Source organism: Balaenoptera ricei, chromosome 9 (assembly GCF_028023285.1).
Source record: "Balaenoptera ricei isolate mBalRic1 chromosome 9, mBalRic1.hap2, whole genome shotgun sequence".
NCBI classification, from domain to species: Eukaryota; Metazoa; Chordata; class Mammalia; order Artiodactyla; family Balaenopteridae; genus Balaenoptera; species Balaenoptera ricei.
This window is the reverse complement of record NC_082647.1, coordinates 101211411-101235165: the sequence shown is the minus strand read 5'-3', so window position 1 is coordinate 101235165 and position 23755 is coordinate 101211411. Positions and strand designations below refer to the sequence as shown.

General features: G+C 40.6%; 1 protein-coding gene across 4 annotated transcripts in view; it reads right to left on the bottom strand.

The window, feature by feature from the left end:
* RALA (RAS like proto-oncogene A) overlaps positions 1-21567 on the bottom strand; it is a 70096-nt gene extending 48529 nt beyond the window's left edge. For all 4 annotated transcript variants that reach the window (XM_059934205.1, XM_059934204.1, XM_059934203.1 and 1 more), the window contains exon 1: positions 21341-21567. The gene's annotated coding sequence lies outside the window, so the exon portion shown is untranslated. The remainder of the gene's footprint in view (positions 1-21340) is intronic.
* Between the last annotated feature and the right edge of the window lie 2188 nt (positions 21568-23755).

Here is a 23755-nt window from a genome sequence, read left to right as displayed (position 1 = left end):
TTACATCTCTTTGGTCACCTTCAGTTTAGAACAATTCCTCAGACTTTGACTTTCATGAACTTGACAGTTTTGAAGATTACTGGCCAATTATTTCATAGTACGTCCCTTAATTGAGTTGCCTGATGATTAGATTCAGGTTACACATCTTCGGCAGGAAGAACAAAAACGTGATGCTGTTTCTTCTGCCTTTGTTTCTTTTTAATAGACTTTATTTTTTTAGAGCAGTTTAGGTTCACAGCAAAATGCCTCTTTTTGTAAATAAAGTTTTACTGGGACATAGTCACCTCAAATTATTTATGTATTGTCTATGGCTGCTTTCTATTTACAATAGCTGAGGTGCATAGTTGTAACAGACCACTTGGCTTGCAAAGCCTGTAACATTTAATGTTTGGCCCTTTAAGAAAATGTTTGCTGACTCCTACTCAACTGACTAGGAAGACTTATTAGAGAGCTACAGTAATTAAGACAGTGTGGTATTAGTGAATGGATACACGAGGACTTGGCAAGCTTTTACTGTTGTAAATGTGCCCACTTTAAAAAGATAATCTCACCTGAACACCAATTTGAAAATTAATTCCTAACCTGTTTAAAACTGCAGTTTCACTGGATTTTGAAAACATTTATTAAAAATACAGACACACAAAAAAAGGGAAGACATTTTGATGCGTTTCAAGAACTGACTGACATCAGGGAAAAAGAAAATTAGCAAGACATATTTCATTAAAAATCTGTTTTAATTAACTGTTGGATAAAACTGAAAACTGAGGACTATTGTTAAGAAAACACAACCGGGCTTCCCTGGTGGTGCAGTGGTTAAGAATCTGCCTGCCAATGCAGGGCACACGGGTTCGAGCCCTGGTCTGGGAAGATCCCACATGCCGCGGAGCAACTGGGCCCGTGAGCCACAACTACTGAGCCTGCGCGTCTGGAGCCTGTGCTCCGCAACAAGAGAGGCCGCGATAGTGAGAGGCCCGCGCACCGCGATGAAGAGTGGCCCCCGCTCTCCGCAACTGGAGAAAGCCCTCGCACAGAAATGAAGACCCAACAAAGCCAAAAATAAAAATATAAATAAATAAATAAATTTATTAGAAAAAAGAAAAAAAAAACACAACCAACAACATAATTCTCCCATTTTGATCTATAGACTTTATAAGGCATTTATTTCAACTATGGCGGCCATTAAAACAAATATAAAACAAACTCAACCCTAAAACCAGGCCTTTGAATCCCCACATCACAAAGTGTTAACCTACGCTAGAAAGAAGACTCCATGTCTGCAGGAATTTTTGTATATATTATGGTCTGGCAGCATCTGGAAGAGGGCCTAGATAATTTATTCTTTATTTAATTTTTCCAGCTTTATTGAAGTATAATTGACAAACAGAAATTGTATGTATTTAAAATATTATATATATGATGATTTAATATACTAATTATTTGTTTTATTGAATGAACCAAGAAAAGCTGTAACGAAGCATATTCAACTACACCGCTCTCACTAAACAGTATTTTGGTACAAAGTACATTTTTACTAGTAAAAATAAAAATTTTTAATTTAAAATAGCTTATACAATCTCTTTGTATTTTTGTATTTATTTACAGTGTACAGTGCATATCATATAACTGCACAGTAGTACATTATATGATTTAAAAGTAAATACACACACAGGAGTTTCTAGAATTCTGTACTGATGGGGTACATGATCAAACCGAGATTACTCCTCTGCAGGAGAGGTGCTCAAAGCATAACTAGTTCATGAATAGGAAAGAAAAAATTTGAGAGTATACATTTAGAAATTTAATTTTTCTAGTAATTCTAGAAATTGAATTCTAGAAATTCAATTTAGTTTTTAAAATGGGCTTGTTTTATTTTTTAAATTTCATTTTTCTAGTAATTTATTTTTTATTGTAATTTATAAAAGTATCAGTCTGCTATGTATAGAAAATTTTAAAAATGGTCCTTCATCAGAGATAATCTCAGAAGCACTGCTGCAGAGAACAGTCAAAAGGCAAATCTGATCATGATGCTTCTTATATGTTTTCAATGGCTCCCAAGGGGCCTGAGATGAGGGGCTTTAAGATCTGCCCACAACCCTCCCAACCTTCTCCCCTCGGGCCCTTTTTGCTTCCTTTCCTCACACCTCACGAATACACCTCACTCACTCTAAAGGCACAGGATGAATTTTATTCCCTGGTCTGAACACTCAATGTCCAACTCAACCTGACAGATCTCTTTTACCAAACTCTTACTCATCCTCTTTGCAGTCACTTCTGGAAAGCGCTCCCTGTTCCTTAAGCCTAAGTTAAGTGCCTGTCCTCGTACGTGTCTAGCACAGTGCCTGGTTATTCATTCAATAAACATTTTTTAAAACTTGATTGTGGCAATCTTTTTTTAAAAAATAAATTTATTTATTTATTTATTTATTTTTGGCTGCACCTAGTTGCGGCAAGCAGGGGCTACTCTTCATTGTGGTGCGTGGGCTTCTCATCGTGGTGGCTTCCCTTGTTGCAGAGCACGGGCTCTAGGCACGCGGGCTCAGTAGTTGTGGCGGACGGGCTTAGTTGCTCTGCGGCATGTGGGATCTTCCTGGACCAGGGATCGAACCCGTGTCCCCTGCATTGGCAGGTGGATTCTTAACCACTGCGCCACCAGGGAAGTCCCCATTCAATAAACATTTTATCAAACAAAATCTATGTTCCTATCACGATACCTACTGTCTCCCCCAAAATAAACTCTACTGAGAATAAATGGATGTCTATCAGCTTCAAATATTAAACAAAAAACAAACAAAACAAACGATAATTTCTAAAGGAAAAAAACCTCTCAGTTACTATCTTTCTTCCCTTTCTCACTTCATTTATGAGACCATTATTGCCATCATGTCCCAATTTCGGAATGAAGAAAACACATACTAGTAACAACTTTCATCTCAAAATTTCTTTCATATGACTGCCTTAAAAGGGAATGCTTCTTTCTGAACCCAACTGCCCGACCTCCCACACTGTGACACAGATTTAAAACACAGGTTTATTGACTAATATAACAAAAATAAGCTACAAAAAGGAAATCTGCTGCTGTTTATCCTTGGCCCAAGCATTTTATTGTAACTGATAACATTTTATACTGACATTAAGTTAAAAAAAGAGTTCTGAACCCAAATGATGTTACAATTATAATCAGTATTTTAAACCAAAGAGCACTTCACATTTTTAAGATTTAAGGAAGCCTGGTAATATCATACTTCTTGATTTATCAATAAAGAAACAGCAAAAAGTAATTTATAAGCAGAAATTGGGTTTCCTACATTTTGCACAAATCTGTCAGGTGATGATATACATTCTATATTGCACGACAAAACTGTTCTTCAGGGGGACTTCCCTGGTGGCGCAGTGGTTAAGAATCCGCCTTCCATTGCAGGGGACAAGGGTTCGAGCCCCGGTCCGGGAAGGTCCCACATGCCGCGGAGCAGCTAAGCCCGAGCGCCACAACTACTGAGCCTGCGCTCTAGAGCCCGCGAGCCACAACTACTGAAGCCCACACGCCTAGAGCCCGTGCTCGGCAACAAGAGAAGCCACTGCAATGAGAAGCCTACGCACCGCAACGAAGAGTAGCCCCCGCTCGCCGCAACTAGAGAAAGCCCGTATGCAGCAACAAAGACCCAACGCAGCAAAAAATAAATAAATAAAAATAAATTTATAAAAAAAAACTTCTTCATATGAAGTTACTAAAATTTCACTAAGATAAGCTTACTGTCTTACAGTTCTCTGTGGTAGTAATGCTCTGACAAGGATTACTACTAGGTTTTAAACAACCAAAAAAAAGACCCCATAAATATTCTGGACTGTGCATTTTAACTCATCTTTTTTGACTGAAGAACAAATTGTCAATATTTGTATCAAAGCTTTAAAGATGTAATAAAATTAGATACAGTTTAAACTCATGAGAATAACAGACAGTGGTTATGTCACTACTTATAGCCAAAGAGCAACCAAGTGAACAGCTGGGATTTGGAGGAAAATCAGATGAAGGCTGAAACCTAAACTACTTCTGGAGTAATACAATCTTCTTCTTTTACTTCCTAATTTAAGAGAAAGCAAGCAACTGTTAACTAGATAATCTTAAAAGTATTCACATACATTTTTATATGAAAATTTAAACTATGTTTCACTTAGCCTAATAACAACATTCTTAAAATACTTAACAACTGATAGCAGGGGAAGTGGACCAGAATGTGCTAGTCAAGTTGTGATAAAACTTAACACATCCAAGATAGGAAAACCCTGGTAATTCAGCTAAAGTTATAAGAGATGATAAGTTCTAACTGCATAGATTACCTCCCAAAATCATCAGTGAGTGATACCTACTATTTACCAAGTACCTTATTATACTTACCACTCAATATACACACATCAAAAAAAATAATAACCACGGGAATTTCTCAACAAGACAATAATCAATGAGAAATAAGCAACTCAGCCACGAGAAGCAGTATTAGAATAGGATGGTATTTTAATTTTTGAGTTGTATTCGACAAAGTTATTTTTTTTTAATTTTATCAGCAAAATGAGTTTATTCGTTGACGAAGATTTTGAGTTCAGAATTTTATGTCTCACAAAAAATTGTTTTTTCTTGATAACGCAGTATCATAATGATCAACTATTATCCTGTGCTCAGAGTCTGAATTATGAATTCAGGGCAGTTTTCCCTGGATTCAATAGCCCTAGAAGGTAGAACTCTGAACTCTCCTATCATCATTTTATAGTCTTTCTGCCTCTTCCCTTCCTTTCATAGTTGTCCCTCACTGATCACTACTGCCTGTGTGCCTTCAGAGCACCCCTTCAACCCCAAAAATTGTTTGGAAGCAAACTACCAGGCTTATTGTAATTAGATATAAAGTAAGAGTTAAGTAGGTTCTGAAAGATTTACTACTCTCTTGAGCGCTGGATGGATAACAGCCTTTAGTGCTGAGACCTTACATTTCTACTTTGGATGTTCAAAGGTATGCTGCTGCTGCTGTTGTTGTTGTTTTCGATTTGTTTGTTTTTCAACTTTACTTCCTTATTTTTTTTTTTTTTAATTTATTTATTTATCTATCCCTGGTGTGTTGGGTCTTCGTTTCTGTGCGAGGGCTTTCTCTAGTTGCGGTGAGCGGGGGCCACTCTTCATCGCAGTGCGCAGGCCTCTCACTATCGCGGCCTCTCTTGTTGCAGAGCACAGGCTCCAGACGCGCAGGCTCAGTAACTGTGGCTCACGGGCCCAGTTGCTCCGCGGCATGTGGGATCCTCCCAGACCAGGGCTCGAACCCGTGTCCCCTGCACCGGCAGGCAGACCCTCAACCACTGCGCCACCAGGGAAGCCCTACTTCCTTATTCTTAATGGGTAGCCTTAAGTTGCCTCATCTTCTACCTCACAGGGTTGTGTCTGGATGATTAAATGGAAATAATGAATCAAATTGCTTGGGTCAGGGCCTGGTCATGGAAGGAAATCTACAGATTCTAGTTGTTTCCTCCTCCCTCTTTAAGTGCATTTCATATTTCAAGCTGTAAAATCTGACCTCCAAATAAGTGAATGTTACTGTATTATTTTTAGAAGCTTGTGACCAAGATGGTTAGGGAACTAACTAAAGACATGAAGGATGTGTCTGAACAGGCGGACACTGGAGAAGCTGGCAAGGGAGTTGTCTGACTGCCATCTTCAATTATTTGAAGAAAGGTATATGTAAAAATGACTATTCTTAATTCTGTCAACAGATGCACTGTTTAACAAGGGCTCAAAGGCATATTTGTGCTTGCATAAGTGCTTCTCCGGAGAAAACAGGAATAAAGAGAAGTCACAGGATAATAGACTTCAGTTCAAAACAAGGATGGAATTTTAATTTAAAACGTCCAAAAATAACACAGATTTCCACACTAGCACTACAAGTTTTTAAGCAACGGCTAGTGGCCAGGTAGTTTTGAGGGAATTTTTGTGAAAGGTGGAAGAATATATTAGCTGCCCTTTGAAGGCCCGTTCTAACTCTGTAAGAGACGATACATTTTATACAGATAGTCCCAAACCAGAAGTTCTTGTTTCTGCATTTAATTTTCACACTAAAAAATAAATCCTGAAGAATACTGGAAGAGTATGGAACCAACCCAAGAGCCACGCAGTATCCAAAGTTCTTTGTTCAACTTAATTATACAATAGTACTTACATATCAGTTATATCTGTCTACAAACAGTTTAGATGAGAAACACTCCAGGTGATTAAAAGTATTTTCTTTTTTGAGCAGGAAAATCCAACTACATCAATAGCATCGTCACCATCACCATACACTCGATGTCATGAAAAGGAACTGGGAACTAGCCTTACTTTTTAAAAAATCACTTCAAAGATGAATCATATAACATATGGACACTGACAGAGCTTGAGAATCCAAGTAAATGAAAGAAGAGAGGAAGGAAACTAATTATAAAAATGGGTTTCAGCAATCCGCAGGAATGTAGGAACTCCAAGACAGTTGGCTATAACCCCCACTCACAGAGCTAAAGAAAACTACATAAAAGAAAGCTCAAGAGGAGTACAGAAAAATCAGCCAAATTACCAAGTTGTTATCATTGTTAATGTAGGTCCTCCCCTCACTTGCATGGGAGGTAGGAAGAGGTACGTGGAATGTTTTAGCTTAAACCAAATATCACCTGAGTTTGTTTAGGTAAGAAAAGTGCTACTAGTAAATGCTAATTTAGAGTTTAAATTAATCATAAAACAAATGTGATTTCCCCCCCAAAGCTCCAGATATTAATCTCCTATTACTTTTGGTTTAATTTCATAAAAGTGGGCAAAAAATGACCCAGTGCCCCTAAAGAGGCATACGTATGATTTGTCGGCCAAACTTCTTCTTCTAGTGGGAACCACCCTCTCCTCCTGCGTTACAACAGGACTATAAGTCAGGGCCCGACTATAAAGCAGGACAAGAGACCCAGGCTGGCCAGAGTATTCTATTCCTTAAACTAGTGAGGAAGATTGGCTCTTTGATGAATCTGGAGATGAAAGTGGCCACCACACAGTCTGCCAGTTTAAAAAAAGAAGCAGAGCTGGGGAAGGAGAGAAAGCCAGCACGTTTCTGTTTCACTTACGGTAGCCTCAACTGGATTTCTGAGTCTTACAATTGAAAGAACCCTAATATCTATAGGTTCTCTATCTGCTTCTTGTGCTTCAGAAAGGAAGAGTTTCTCACTGCTTAACTGCAGAATGAAGATGAAGGTGACTACACGGTCTTTAATTAATTAGTCTTTAATTAATCCAGTACTTCAGTACTAGACATGTGAAAGAATTATGAACAGAAGATTTAGCTTTTATTCCAACCCTCCAAAAAAGCCCCATGGCAAACTAGAGAAATTAAGCAAAGCTCATGGTTAACATCGCTACAAAAAAATAGCACTCTGAGAGAAAATCTCTGCAAATCACACATCTCATTGACTTGTATCCAGAACACACAAAGAACTCTTATGACTCAATGAGAAGAAAAATAACCCAATTTTTAAAAGATGGGCAAAAGATTTCAGTAGACATTTCACCAAAGAAAACAAGTCAAAGACTTACTAATAAGCACATGAAAAGGTGCTCAACACTATTATTCATTAGAGAAATACAAATTAAAACCACGAGATACTTACTTATATCCACCAGAATGGATATACATTTTTTTTAAAAAGACTCTAACAACTGCTGGTAAAGATGCAGAGAAATGAGAATCTCCAAACATTGCCGTTGGGAATGCAAAATAATGTATAGCCACTTTGGAAAACAGTTTAGCAGTTTCTTAAAAGATTACACATAAATCTGCCATACAACCTGGAGATTTCACTCCATGATACTCATGAGAAATGAAAACATACGTCCATGCAAAGACTTGCACATGAATGTTCACAACAGGATTATTCATAATAACCAAAAAGGGGAAGCAATCCAAATGTCCACCAATTGTAAAAGGAGAAGCAAAATGTGGTCTATCCATAGAATGGACTACTGAGCTCCTGTCCGTCCATAAAAAGGAAAGAACTACTGACACATGCCACTACATGATAACCAAAAAATATTATGCTAAGTAAAAGAAACTCAAAAGCAATACATCTTGTATATTTCTATTTATACATAATGTCCAGAAAAGGGAAATCTATAGAGACAGAATATAAACTAACGGCTGCCTGGGGATGGGAATGGGAATTAACTAAAAAGGGGAATAAGAGATTTTATACTGAAGTGATGAAAATGTTTTAAAACTGGATTATGGTAATGATTTACATGTCAGTAAAGTTACTAAAAATCACTGTAAACCTAAAATGGGTGAATTTTATGATATGTAAATTATGCCTCAAAAAAGTTAATTAGAAAAAGTGAAATAAAAGAGACTAGAGAAGACATAATAAGCAAGCAGAAATTATGAACCTTGACTGGATCCTGGATTGGGGGAAAAAACAGCTATTAAAGACAATAGGCGACAACTAACGAAATCTGAATTTGGACTAGATATTAAATGATATTATGAAACTGCTGCTGATTTTCTTAGGTGTTACAATAGTATTATGGCTATACAGGAGAATGTCTTCATTCTCAGAAGATGTAAGCTCAAGTACACAGAGGTGAAGTTTCATGTCTCCAAACTTCTTTCAAATAACTCAGAGAAATAAAAGCATCTATACTTAGAAAGTTAAAGCAGGGACCTCCCTGGTGGTCCAGTGGTTAAGAATCCACCTTCCAATGCAGGGGAGGCAGGTTTCATCCCTGGTCTGGGAACTAAGATCCCATATGCTGCGGGAAGCCCCGCGCGCTGCAACTAGAGAGCCCGCACGCTGCAACGAAGACCTGATGCAGCCAAAAATAAGGAAATAAACAATAAAAAAAAAAGAAAGATAAAGCAAACGTGGCAAAACAATAATTGGTAATTGGTGAATTTAGGGTGATTAGTAACTACCGGCATTCAATATAATACTCTTTTTTAACTTTTTTGTAGGTCTGAAACATTTCAAGGCAACAAGGACCTACTGTATAGCACAGGAAACTATAGTCAATGTCCTGGGATAAACCATAATGGAAAAAAATATATATAAAAGAATATATATATGTATAACTGAGTCACTTTGCTGTACAGCAGAAATTAAAACAACATTGTAAATCAACTATACTTCAATTTTAAAAAAATGTTTCAAAACACAAAGTTGGGGGTAAAAGAGCACTCCTTTTCTCAAAAATTTTTTAATTGAGGTAAATACTGGTTTACAACATAAGTTTCATGTGTACAACTTTATATTTCTACTTCTGTACCTACAATGTGCTCACCAAAAATTTACTTTTCATCTGTCACCATACAGTTGATCCCCTTTATCCATTTTGCCCTCCCCTCTGCCCCTTCCCCTCTGATAACTGCTACTCTGTTCTCTGTATCTATGTATTTGTTTTTGTTTGGTTTCTTCATGTTTTCTTTTTATATTCCACATATGAGTAAAATCAAAAGGTATTTATCTTTCTCTAACTTAATTTCACTTAGCATTAATACCCTCAAGGTCCATGTTGTCACAAATGGCAAGATTTCATCTTTTTTATGGCTGAGTAGTATTCTGTTGTGTGTGTGTGTGTGTGTGTGTGTGTGTGTGTGTGTGTTTGTGTGTATATACGTATGTACACCACATCTTCTTTACCCATTCATCCGCTGATGGGTACTAAGGCTGCTTCCAAATCTTGACTCTCATAAATAAGGCTGTGATGAACACAGGGGTACATATGTGTTTTCGAATCAGTGTTTTCACTTTCTTTGGATAAATACCCTGAAGTGCAACGGCTAGATCATAGGGTAGTTCTATTCTAGACTTTTTAAGGAGCCTCCATACCGTTTCTCCACAGCAGCTGCACCAACTTACATTCCCACCCACAGTGCAGGAGGGCCCCTTTCTCCACACCTCGACAACATTTGTTGTTTCTTTGCCTTTTTGATAACAGCCATTCTAACGGGTGTGTGAGGTGATACCTAATTGCTGTTTTGATTTGCATTTCCCTAAAAATTGGTGACGTTGAACATCTTTACATGGAGCACTCTCATTTTAAAGTGTAACCAAATGTAAAAGGACTCACCAGTGTAGTTCTCTGGACATTTCAGAAAGAGGCACACAGTTGAGGTTTAAAGACTGTCATGTCTTTGGTCTATGACTGTTAATATACAGCAAATAATGGAGGGAAGAAACGAGAACTCAAAGTATGAAATAATTATGCACAGACTCAGCAAATTAGAGCTTTCTAGAAATTCTACTGCCAACTAATACTTTGAAGTAGTCATTTAAGACAAAGCAACATAGTTATTAGTTGGTGCAGAAATCTTTAGTTACATAGCAGTGCCCGAGAAAGCATTTTTGAATGAAGGTCAATAAATTTTCCCACCTGAAAGAGCACCCATTCCCACCTATATCTCTTGGCTGATATAAAGATCAAATGAAATCATATACACAAAAGTGCTAAATTTTGATTTAAAAAAATTTATTCATTTATACTTTGTACCTTCCTAATAAGAATAGGAATAAAACATAGATTAAACCTAGCATCATATTTGGTTACTCTTGTCTATAATTGGATTTCCTCAATCTTGTAGTCAACACTGCACTAACAATTCTTCAAAGCATTGTCAGTGTTCATTATGAATAATTCCCTTTCACTACTCTAACTTGGGCATTTTGTCTTACTACTTACTATGCCATAATTTGTTAACAGTGTACTTTTGCTGTTGGTGGTGGGGTTTTTTGTTTTTGTTTTTACATACACATGTATCTACTCTTTTTCAAATTCTTTTCCCATTTAGGTTGTCACATAATATTGAGCAGAGTTCCCTGTGCTATACAGTAGGTTTTCGTTGGTTATCCCATCTTAAATATAGCAGTGTGTACATGTCAATCCCAAACTGCCCAACTATCCCTTTCCCCCAGCTAACTCTAACAGTGTACTTTTGTTGTTGTTGTTGTTTTTGGCCGTGATCCTAGTTCCCCAACCAGGGATTGAACCCGTGCCCCCTGCAGTGGGAGTGTGGAGTCAACCACTGGACTACCAGGGAAATCCCTTTAACAGTGTACTTTTTTTAAAAAAATAAATTTATTTATTTTATTTTTGGCTGCGTTGGGTCTTCACTGCTGCACGCGGGCCTTCTCTAGTTGCGTCGAACGGGGGCTACTCTTCATTGCAGTGCACAGGCTTCTCATTGCGGTGGCTTCTCTTGTTGCAGAGCATGGGCTCTAGGCGCGCGGGCTTCAGTAGTTGTGGCTCGCAGGTTCTAGAGCGCAGGCTCAGTAGTTGTGGCACACGGGCTTAAGTTGCTCCACTGTATGTGGGATCTTCCCAGACCAGGGCTCGAACCCATGTCCCCTTCATTGGCAAGTGGATTCTTAACCACTGCGCCACCAGGGAAGCCCAACAAGTGTACTTTTAACAATTTATAGTTTTAACAGCTTACAGTCATCAGACACTAATGTAAAACAGGAATCTTGTTATGAATCAAAAGGAATGTTCACCTGGAAGTTCAAACAAAAAGTCACATTTATAGTTTTTACAATAAAGAAAACATTCTTGGAATTGGACCTTGAAATAAAATATCTAAGAAGAAAAAAAGATATGCTAAGATGTACATAGGACAGCTTAGACAAAGTACTCTAGCAGATAGCAGAAGACAGAAATTGTACCCACTATGATAGCTATAATCAAAAAGAGGGACAATAACATACACTGGTGAGGATGTGGAGAAACTGTAAGATGATCGTGGGGATGTAAAATGGCACAAGTACCTCAGAAAGCAGTTTGGCAGTTACTCAAAATGTTAAACATGGAGTTATCATGTGACCTAGTAATTTCACTCCTAGATACATACCCAAGAGGCATGAAAACACATGTCCATGCAAAAACATGTACATCAACGCTTATGGCAGCATTATCCAATATAAGCCAAAAAGTAGAAACATCCAAATGTCCATCAACTGACGAAAGGATAAACAAAATGTGATATATCCATTGAATGGAACATTATTTAGCCATGAGAAGGAATGAAGAACTGATACATGCTAGAACATGGATGAACCTTGAAGCATTATGTTAAATGAAAGAAGCCGGAAACAAAAGACCACATATTGTATGATCGGTTTATGGTATCCAGGAATGACCAGAATAGGCAAATCTCCACAGATGGGAAGTAGATTTGTAGCTGTCTGGGGCTGGAGGGTGGAGGGAATCAGGAGTGATGGTTAGTGAGCATGGGGTTTCTTTTGGGGGTAATGAAAACGTTCTCAAACTAGATAGAGGTGATGGTTGCACAACTCTGCGACTGTACTAAGAACCACTGAATTAATACATTTTAAAAGTAAATTTTATGGTATGTGAATTATATCTCAACAAATCCGTCATTTAAAAAAAAATCCAGCCTCCTCACCAACCCCCCCCAAATAAGCAAAGGACACAGAAAGACAACTCACAGAATAAAAAATATAAATGACTAATGAATCTACAAAAAGTTCAAATAGTTGTAACCAAAAAAACATAAACTTTAACAAAACACAAAAACGAGAATGGGTTAATGATCTGGGCCAAAGCAAGGACAAGAAGAGATAGGCAGAGCAAATGATCAAGTTTTATTCTATTCTGAGGGATCAAGAAAGCTACTGAAAGCCACAATCAGCAAATAAGAATCAATGAAGTAACAGACATAGAGAATTACCTTAGGTGTAGTGTACAGCCATATGAAATAGGGAGATCTTAGAGACTAATAGCGTAGTGGGAAAGTTACCGATAATCCGAGCACTAAGAGACTATGGTTGGTGTCCAGAAACTTAAGACCTCGGGGGACAGGGATTTTCTGTCACAGACAAAATGTCTTAGGGATAAAGATGAAGGAAGACAAAATGTCCTCAGACTGAAAAGGTGGGGGTAGGAGAAGTAAGGCAAAAAAGAGGCAACAGAAAAGATCAGCCTCCTGCAAGCCCAGACATCAGGGTGGCAGCATGTAGCAGAGGGTGAGACCTGAGGATCTTCAAGGCAGCAGAGTCCCCAACCACCACCCACCGAAGACTGAACTGCGGGCCAAGACCCAGACAGAAAAAGGCAACATGGGTCCCAGGAAAAGTGGAGATGAACAACTGGCCACAGACCAAGAGTACTACCTGGTGAGTGAGAGCTCCTCAACCTAGAGAGCTGCCAGCATTTACGGGACAACGAAGGTGGACTATAGGCTATAGACTGGGAGCTGCAGGGACTGCCAGGGAGGAGCTCCTTGGCATACGGGACAAGAAATCAGTACATATCATACCACCCAGCACTCCTGGGAAAGGAGATATTTAGGGTGACTCAGACAGCAAACGGGATGTGGACGGGGAGTTCACAAAATGGACCTAGATAACCTTGAAATTATAAGAATCTACAGAAAATATGCTACTTGAACTTTCTGGGTGAATTAGATGGCAGTGAAATGAAAATACTCTGCAGAACACGGGAGACTGAGCACTGGCGTGTGTCTGTAATTGCCGTGTGGAGGGAACGTGTGCAGGATGCTGGGCCACACCTGATTCCACACCAACACACACCACCAGCCAGAGGACTAGGTCTTTATAAATGAATTCTGGAGAAAGAACTGCCTCAAGGCCAGATGGACCCAGGCCCTACAAACTTGTCTAGAACTACCCCATATCTGTGTACCACGGGCCACCCCATCGATAAACTCATCTAATTACAAGCCTGACTTGCTATGTGACCTACAGACACAAGGACTCAAGCCATAATCGCATCAATACAAGGTGAGCCTAATTCATCTGCAAAGCACAGAAACCACTTAAAGACTATGAAAGCCTAGAAGGAAATAGATTTTAATAGACCTATGGCTGCTTTAGCCTGGAGGAGAAATGGAGGTCACCCCGTGGCACCCACGACTGGCTGAGTAAAGATTACAATGAAATTCAGGAGAGGCAGGAACAAAATTCAGGAATGGTTGTATGAACTGGGAAACTACGGATCAATACCTTATCTTGATTATCATTATATCAATACTTTGCTGCTGCCCACTAGGAAATTCAACCTTCCTGCCTCTTACCATATCTATCTCTTACAGAAATAGTGAAGGACTGCAGTCTTTGAAAGGTATTTCCCCAGTTAAATTAATATCTAGTGCAATGTATATCCACAGAGAAGATAATACAATAAAACAATCAGCATCTCTATTAAAGATACTGTTATATCACTATTTAACATTGTTCTGGAGATAGTAATCCATGCAATTAGATAAGACAAACACTTCGATACAAAAACACTGGAAAAGAAGAGGATAAAATCTCTATTTACAAGTGACGTAACTGTATATCTGGGCCACAGAGAAGCAAAGATAAAAGTACTGAAATAATAAAAGTACTTAAACAATAACAATAATTCAGCAAGGGGGACATCCCTGGTGGCGCAGTGGTTAAGAGTCCGCCTGCCAATGCAGGGACAAGGGTTCGAGCCCTGGTACGGGAAGATCTCACATGCCGCAGAGCAACTAAACCCATGCACCACAACTACTGAGCCTGCACTCTAGAGCCCGCGAGCCACAACTACTGAGCTCACGCGCCACAACTACTGAAGCCCATGTGCCTAGAGCTCTGCAACAAGAGAAGCCACCTCAATGAGAAGCTCTAGAGCTCTGCAACAAGAGAAGCCACCTCAGTGAGAAACCCGTGCACCACAATGAAGAGTAGCCCCTGCTCAACACCACTACTAGAGAAAGCCCGTGCGCAGCAAAGAAGACTCAACGCAGCCAAAAATAAATAAATAAATAAAAATTAAAAAAAAAAAGGTAACAAAAAAAATGCAGAAATTAGCAATATTCATATACATGAATAATAATCAGTTGGTAAATATAACTAATAAGAAAATTCTATTTATAATAGTAACAACAAAAGATAAAATACAAAATACATAGGCATAAACAATGTTCTAAACTTGTATGAAGTAAATATAAACCATTCCACAGAGACACAAAAGTAGATTTAAGAAAATGAAAAGACATCGCTTGTTCTAGATTAAGATGTTCCAACACCATCAAGAGATCAGTTCTAAGTTATATAGTAAGTCTAATGCGACCTCAATAAAAGTAGTAGTGAGCTTTCTAATGGACTTGGACAAACTGATGCTAGAGTTCATACGGAAAAATGAAACACGCAAGACTAGTACGGAAAACACTGAAGAAGAGGAGCAATAATGGGGAACTAGCCCTACCAGATATTAAATCATATACAAAGCCTCTATGATTAAAACAGTGTAGTACTGGTACATGAATAGTCAGACCATCCAAAAGTATAAAACATACCCAACTATATATAGAAATCTAGTATATGATAAAGGGGGCCAAGATTTTTTTTTTAATTAAGTGGTATCGGGACAACTGGACAGCCATGTGGAAAAGATAAAATTAGACCCATTCACACCATATACAGAAATGTACTCCAAATGGATCAGAGGACTGAATGTGCTCTATATTATACATGAAACTGTATTAGTACTAGAAGAAAGCATGGCTGAATTCCTCTATAACCTGTGGGAAGTGAAAGGCTCTCTATGACTAAAAATCCAGATGCAATAAATTTAAGATTAATATACTTGACTACACAGAAACAAACTTTTGCAAGTCAAAAAAACACACACCACAAGCAATGCCAAAAGATAACTGGGCAAAGTATTTGCAATATATATCAAAGTTAAATGACTAATATTCTTAAATAGAAAGAACTTTTAAACTCTGAGGCGAAAAGACCAAAATTTATTTAGAAAGTGAGCAAATAACATGAACACTTTAAAAAATGTAAAACATGGCCCTGAAACATATGAAAAAAATGTTCAATTCACTTGTGATAAGAGAAATACAAATTAAAACTAGGCTGAGATACAATTTCTCACCTATTAGATTAGCAGAAATTCAGCAGCTTGACAACATGCTCTGCTGCTGAAGCTGTAGCACTCATATACCACTGGTGGGGATTCAAAATAGTACAACCCCACAGGAAGAAAAATTTGGCAAATCTAACAAATCTTATATATACATTTATCCTGAAGACATACTTGCAACAATACAAAGAAACAAAGATTTGCATTACAACACCACTTGTAATTGAAAAATATTGGGTATTACTTAAGTGTCCAAATACAGGAGAATTGGTTGAATAAACCGTGGAGTACTATGTAGTTAAAGTTACTCAATTTGTGTATTACTTTTTTCAATTAGTTACTAAATTGTCAGTACATAAATACTTATTAAGTTGTTTGGACCTCAACTAATAAATTAAACCTTTAGGTGTTTCTCCTGACCTAGGGATGCTGTGAAAAAATTACTGATATAATAAGGATGTCATGAACTGAGAAAGTTTGGGAACTTCTGATAAAGTCCTGTGAAGACTTTTAAGAGGGCATGTGTACCTGGAGATATGCGGTTACTATAGACTGTGGTCAACATAATTTACAATAGGCTAATGAAGGCACTGTCCATAGTAGTAAGTGCTATGGTAGATTTTATGGCAGCTCGCAAGGGGAGCAACTAGCTCAGTCTTTTTTTTAAAATTTATTTAATCTATTTATTTTTGGCTGTGTTAGGTCTTCGTTGCTGCATGCGGGCTTTCTCTAGCTGTGGCGAGCGGGGACTACTCTTCATTGGGGTGCACGGGCTTCTCATTGTAGTGGCCTCTCTTGTTGCGGAGCACAGGCTCTAGGCGTGTGGGCTCAGTAGTTGTGGCACGCGGGCTCAGCAGTTGTGGCTCGGGGGCTCTAGACCACAGGCTCAGTAGTTGTGGCACACAGGCTTAGCTGTTCCTGGCATGTGGGATCTTCCTGGACCAGGGCTCGAACCCGTGTCCCCTGCACTGGCAGGCGGATTCTTAACCACTGCGCCACCAGGGAAGCCTTAGCCCAGTCTTGAAAGTTGTTTTTTGTTGTTGTTGTTTTGCTTTGTTTTTTTGGAAGGATGGAGTTGAGAGAAAAAATCAAATCAAGATACAATTTTTGGAGAGGTATAAGCTAAACTAAGTTCTGAAGGGCAAGTAGGGGTATATTAGACTGGGGGAAGGAGGAGTGGTTAAAAATCACAGGCAGAGGAAATGAGGGACTGAAAAAACGCTAGCATTCCAGAAGCCTGGATTGCTGGAACTGAAGACCCTGGAAAAAAAGAAATGAGGCTACAGAATTAGTTAGGTAAGGAGCAGACTTTAAAAGTTTTATGTATGAAATTAAGAATAAAAGGAATTTGGATTGTATTAATTAGCAAGAAGGAGCTGTGAAAGGGTTTTAAGCAGGGGAGTATTGTGAATACTCTAACCAAGTGTGGAAAAAAGATTGGGTGGGGGGGACCCAACCAGAGGCTAAAAGGCTGCTACAATAATCCAGAATAGATCTAGACAGGGCAGCTGAACTAAAGCGTCTGCAGTCACTCAGTAGTGGGGCAACCTCATTTTCAATGGATTACTATGCTAGCTTCTCAACCGCAAAAGAAAGCAACAGATCCCGTGGCTTCGAAGACTGCAGTCATGATCTTTGTGGAAACTGGGGATCTTTGCCCCACCTTCACAATGTGTCTGGGAGTGGAAGTTGTTTCATAATCTTGCTGTGTTTTATTCTCCAAGATGACATTGACAAACCCTGATATTTAGTTTCAATAAGTGAATTCTGCAATGAAATTAGATCCCAGACTTCAAAGTGATTATGTGTGTCAAGCATTATGTCTGTCTACTGAACCTAATACAGGACTCTAGCTGTGAGGGCCTCTAAGAATACTAACATGCTTTATGGAAGCTTGCTTCTTGGCTTGTACAGAATGACCTCTTGATGTCTAGGAATAAGTTTTCACCTTCAGGTATAATTGGATCAAAGATGCAAATTCTCTTCTAAAATTTACTCAAACATCTTTTAAGAACTCACAGAGCTTTAACTGAATTTTTTCTATATTGTAACCAAATCCTTATGAGTGCAATAGGGTAGTAAGAAAGGTGTTTTAGAGCTAAAAAACAAACAAACGGAAAAACACAAAGAATAACTGTTACTAATGGGGGCTGGAGAATAAGCTATTTTTTACTTGAGCTCTACACTTCTTTTTTAAACCAAGAGATGAACACATCCTTAGAATTAAGCCCACTGAAAAGGGCATTTTTTTTTAAAAAGTGCACAGCCTTGGGAAGAGTGAAGAGAATTCTTCTGGCACCGAAGAGCAGTTAGACCCTTACAAGAATTCTGCCACCTTTAAGCCTCCATACTAAACCCAAAGAGAAAATAATATATGGTCTGAAATGGTAAAAAACAGACCCAGTACACCTCTGCTTTTTTACCATTCTTTCCACTCTCCCACAACCTCTCCCCCATGTCCTTCAGTCCAAGAAAGAACTAAAAAAACAACAAGATTGCAGGAAAGGTCACTACAAACAGGTCTCCAACAGTCCTCTCAAATAGGGACTATTCAGGTACTTGAAAGGTAAAAAGTAATAATCAAACACCACAGTTGAGTTCCTTATACTCTACTCTCCCGGGACACTTATATGAACAACGCCCATCCATTTTTTCATCGTGGCACACGCAGGAGGTGATAACGTGTGGAAGGTCATAAACAGAAGACTGGCTGCTATCTGAGGCCACCTGGCCAGGGTCACTGGTTACCCCAGGCCCCATGTGATGGACAAGACTACTGAGGAGATCAGTATCTTTGCTTTCTTAAAGCTCAGCTCAATCAGAATCGAATTCTTTTCTCAGTCTTTTAGGATTAATTGCAATAGCCAATGCTCTCAGAAATTGTTACTTTAAAATCCAGACTCTATTACGTACTAGCGGCCCAGCTTCCAGCAAATAACTTCCCTTAGCCTTAGTAAAGTATGGAAAAACTACCTATCTTGCAGAAGTAGTGTGGAGATTAAAAATTATAAGCTCTTATCACAGTGCTTGGCAGGAAATCAATGTAGGAGGACTGTTATTACCAAGAGAGTTGTTGAAATGAGGGAAATCTGACCTCTGTATAGTGGTTACGTCACTGAGATAAGAAATTACAGGCTTCACTCTCCCTAGTGTCTAAAATTAAAACATTTTATAGAACAGTGAAAACCACGAACTGTCTCCCTACTTCCTCAAAATCATAATCTTTTCCCCCATTAATATTCACAGCCTCTTATTCCAGTATTTTAAAAGTGATTGTCTTCGCAACCCATGTACAAATGCATATTACACTGACACACACATATACAAGAAGTGATACTGGTACATTTATCTATGTTCTGTAGAAGCTGAACTTGGAAAACCAGTGTAGGACCAGACATTCGGAGAGGAAAGAAGATATCAGCACTTTTTTATTTGAACCTCACTACAGTGAAAATAACCCAACCATCTATAGACAAAAATTATCTCCCCACACAAATGGTAGACAAGTTTCTTTCCTGTAATAAGCCCCTTTTCCCTGAAAAGAGTTGTATGAAGAATTAACTGCAAAGAAAGTGTTGTATGAAGAATTACTTCAAAATAATTGATACAGATGACTGCACACTCAGCAGACACACTGGAGAACAGCATCTGGATCGCTGGAAAAAAGTGTTAAAGTGGCTCCTGGTAAATCACATCAAGGTCATAAGAGGATGTCAGAGGACTTCATGTACCCGTGGAAAAAAAATGAGCCACTATAAGCAATTCTGCGATGTACCACGTTATCTCAACAGTGGTAACTCCCAATTTCCTCTATTTGATTAAGATAGGGTATGGTTATAAACTTCCTATCACCAGGAAATCTCCTCTTGATAACCCTGGGCAAAAAAGCTAAAGTAGTAAACATTTAACACTTGAATATAAGTTGTTATAATGCCCAATCACAATACCCCAAATATAATTTTAATCTTTCAGGGGAGGATAGTTTTGGAAGGATGGCAAAGGATTCTTCTTGATTTGTCCTTTGACCATGCTAAAGAACAGAAAGACAAAGCAAAATCTGCAACCAAACTGAAACAAAAACACAAACAAAAAAACCTTAGCCCCCCCAAATAAATGACTACTGGAAGGCAACTGTGAGATCACCTACACATTCATTCATTCACTGAAGAGCTGTGTGAATAACTTCTATGTTCTGGCCACATCGCATGGAAACACAGAGATGAGTAAGACATGGCTCCTGCCCTGAAGAAATTCATAATCTAAATATAATGTTTTAAGAGTCACAGGAGTCATTTTATAATAATATTGCGTTAATAGAGGCAGAAACATAAGCGAATAAGACATATTTAAATATCTTAGTAAACATAAGCTAAAAGGAATACCTTTGGTGAAAACTGAGTTCACTAATGACATTTAGTATATACTTTTTGGAGCATGATTAAAGTTGTAATTTACTTCCAGGACAAGAATTAACTCATGACACATATTTTATAATGATCTCCCCGCCCGCCCCCCTCCCCGCGGCCCCCAAACACAATTTGTAAATTAGGTGCTTTTCAGCTTGACAGGCAGGGCGTGGCCCTGGAGTTCTCATACAACCTCAATGACACTTGGGTGAGCTCTCGCAAGTCTGGACATTCAGGTTTCCGAGAAAAAGCCAGTCAACTCCCTAATTCTCCCTAAACCTTGAAACAACACTGCCACCTCTCTGCGCCGTCACCCCCGCCCACTTACACACATATCCCCAGCCTAAAGCACACAAATCACATCTTCCACTTCTGGAAAACCTTCAGGAACGAACCACGGAAGAAACACCTCCCTCACTCAAAATATCCATATTCTCATTCTCGTTTCAGAGGCTTGATTCCCGATTACTGGTTAAACCTGTGCAAGAGCCCAGGACCGGCTATTCAGTTCAGTGCAGACCATCTAATGACTTCAACCTGAAAAAGCTATTCCTTTAACTGGCACAAAACCCTACCGGAGACGCTTAAAAAGCAACTGCTCGCACACAGACAAGGAGTGAAAGAAAGGGAAGGAGGGGAGAGGGGCGGAGTGAGGCGCGGGGACTGCGGCGACCGGTCCCCCCAGGTTGCGGGCACCGCCCAGGCGGGGACCTCGGCGCGGCGGGCCAGAGATGCGGGGTGACCTTCCGACGAGGCCAACTCGAGGGGGTGCCGGGGTCGGGAGACCTCGCCGCAACTGTCCGCTCTCGGGAGTGCACTCGCCCGCACAGCGGCGAACCCGGCGCCCCGGATTCCAGCCCGGGCTCGTCCCGCAGCTGGTTCCCGGGCAGAACGCGAGAGGTGCAATTTCGGCGTCCGGGCCCGGCGCCTGGGCCTCGGCCCGCCGCCGCCCAGACACACCCCCGCCGCCGCCCCGGCGGCCCCAGCCCCTCCCCAGGCGACCCGAGCGGGCATCGCTCACCTGCACCGCAAGCCGGTCCACCGCCCCGCGGGCTCCGGAAGCCGCGGCTGAGCTGGCTCCAGCTGGAGAGTGCTCGGCCCTTGTCTTCCAGGAGGCTCCGCGTCGGGAGCGGCAGAAGGAGGAGTCCGACAGGAGGCGGTGGAGTCTGGGCGGCAGGAGGAGGCGGAAGGGCTCAGGGCGCCCCGCTCTCGGGAGATCCACCCTCCTGCTGGCCGCTCTGCAGCAGCAGTCGCAGATCACTTCCGGGGCGCTGGGAGCGGGGCGGAGCCTGCTGGGAAGCAACTTCCTGTCCGCGGGCTGAGAGGAGGATGTAGGGGCCGGGGCTGGAGAACAATGGCCGGAGGGAGCGGGCCAGCTGGCCTCCACCCTCCGCGCCCTGAGGGCGGGCTGCACTGCCTCTCGGGCGACCCCACCCCCGGCTCTCTGCTCCCGGAGAGGTGAAGTCACCTCCCCGGGGCCCGGGAGGGGCCGCGGGCCTCGCAGAGTTTCCCGGACCTCGGCGCCGGCGCCACGACGTCCTTGTCTCTCTTCTGGGGACCAGGAGGGGGTTCTTGGGGAAGGAGGGGGAGAGCGGAGGCCGCCATCTTGCTTCCAGGGGGCGGCCTTTTCTCCCGGGGCGTCCTAGGCCACTCCGTCCTGTGGTCGGGATTTTCCCGAGTGGAACCGGCGACGTGGCTCGTCGCGGGCTGAATCCCTGGAGACGGGTCAGTCGCCTGCCCTGGCTGGAGGATCTCGGTGGCCGCCCTGGGCCTTCTAACAGCTGATCCCGGGAGAACTCGCATCGGCGGATAGTCGGGGATCCTTTTCTGAGGATTCTCGAACCCCCTACGACACTGCGGGTCTGATGTCTGGTGTGGCACTGAGATCATCCCGCGCCCCCATCCTGTGATTTGGGAGCCTAAATTGGAAGTAGTTCCACTAAATCTTTTGCTTTATTTAATCCTTCCACAGGTTCGAAATCGATCGTTAGACTAACATGCGTTAGCAGCTGCCCTCTTAACTCTAGATATTTATTCCCTTATCCTCCTCCCTCCCCACCTCGCACCTGAGTAGCAACACTCATTGCTTGACACAGTCCATTCCAGGGATGCCCAGACTAATGGAAGCAAATAATTACGGTTGGAAGTATGGCATATCAAGGTGTACAGAGAAAGGAACGGATGAGTTTACTAAAACTGGGTCAGATTTTCAAGATAAACGGATTTTACAGCACCAAAAAGGGATTTTACAGCACATCCAGATCCTGACAAAAAGGACATGAAACAAAGGAACAAATAAAGAGTACTGAGAAGTCTGAGTAGTAATTACAGGACTTAAAAGTTCAAGCCTGGGCTGCTGAAAAAGATGAATCTGAAGAAGCAGTCAGGAGTCAAACATGAACTGTCTTTCATTCTGTGGTGAGGCAATGAATAGAGGAATGACCCTGGACAGACTGACAATTTAAGCTGTTGGTGGAGGACAGGTTACTTGAGGGGAGGAGCAGGGTAAGCAGAGAGCTTGTAGACAAGGAGCCATTACAGAAATCAAGGGAAAGGATAACCATAATATGAGTGGCAGTGTGCATCCGAAAAAGATGGATTCCTAAAATGTTCAGGATGCCAAATCAACTAGTTATGATAATAGATTCTTGGGAAGCAAGTGCCTGCTGGATAAAAGAATGGAAGTGACAATACTGATGTCTTGTTCTGCTTTCGGGGGAGGATAAAGGTGTATTTTACCAAATGAAATAAGGAAGGATTGGGATGGGGTTAGGGCAGAAAATGAATGCCATTTTGGACCTGGCAAGTTTTAAGTACCGATGGTGGTGTCTAATGGCAGTTGCTGTGTGGGTCTATAGCTCTGGGTAGGATGGGGTATGAAGTTACAAACACCACAGGCTTGTATTACCACACCCGAGCCAACTGCAGTCTCACTTTATTGAGCACAGATTCAAAGCCACTTCTCCTTTCTCCCTAATTTTTCTTGGGAAAAATGCTGAAATATTACATTTTAAAAAATCCCCATGTGGTAATATATGCATAATGGTCTTCTAAGGACCATGTTTCTTCTAAGGGCCATAAAGTTTAGGCTTACAAGAAACTGAATATGACAAAAGCATAACTAGTATAGCATCATAAAATAATATCATTGTTACCTTAATTAAAATTTTTAAAATTTAATTATTGACGAGACAGATTAGTTAAACTGGCCACAGACGGAGGATTGAGGATGGTAGGTTACACAAATACCTGTTGAATGGAGAACTAGAAGGAGGATAGCTTTAAGAAGAGTGAGCAATGGGAACGCAATGAAAGACAACCTCAAGTTCATTAGTCAGCCTGTCTCAGCTGATTCTTGTTGGTTCACAGCTATGCTAACCTAGCTTAAAGCAGTCAGAAATAGAATGGATCATTTTTGAGCAGAAGCTTCAGAAAG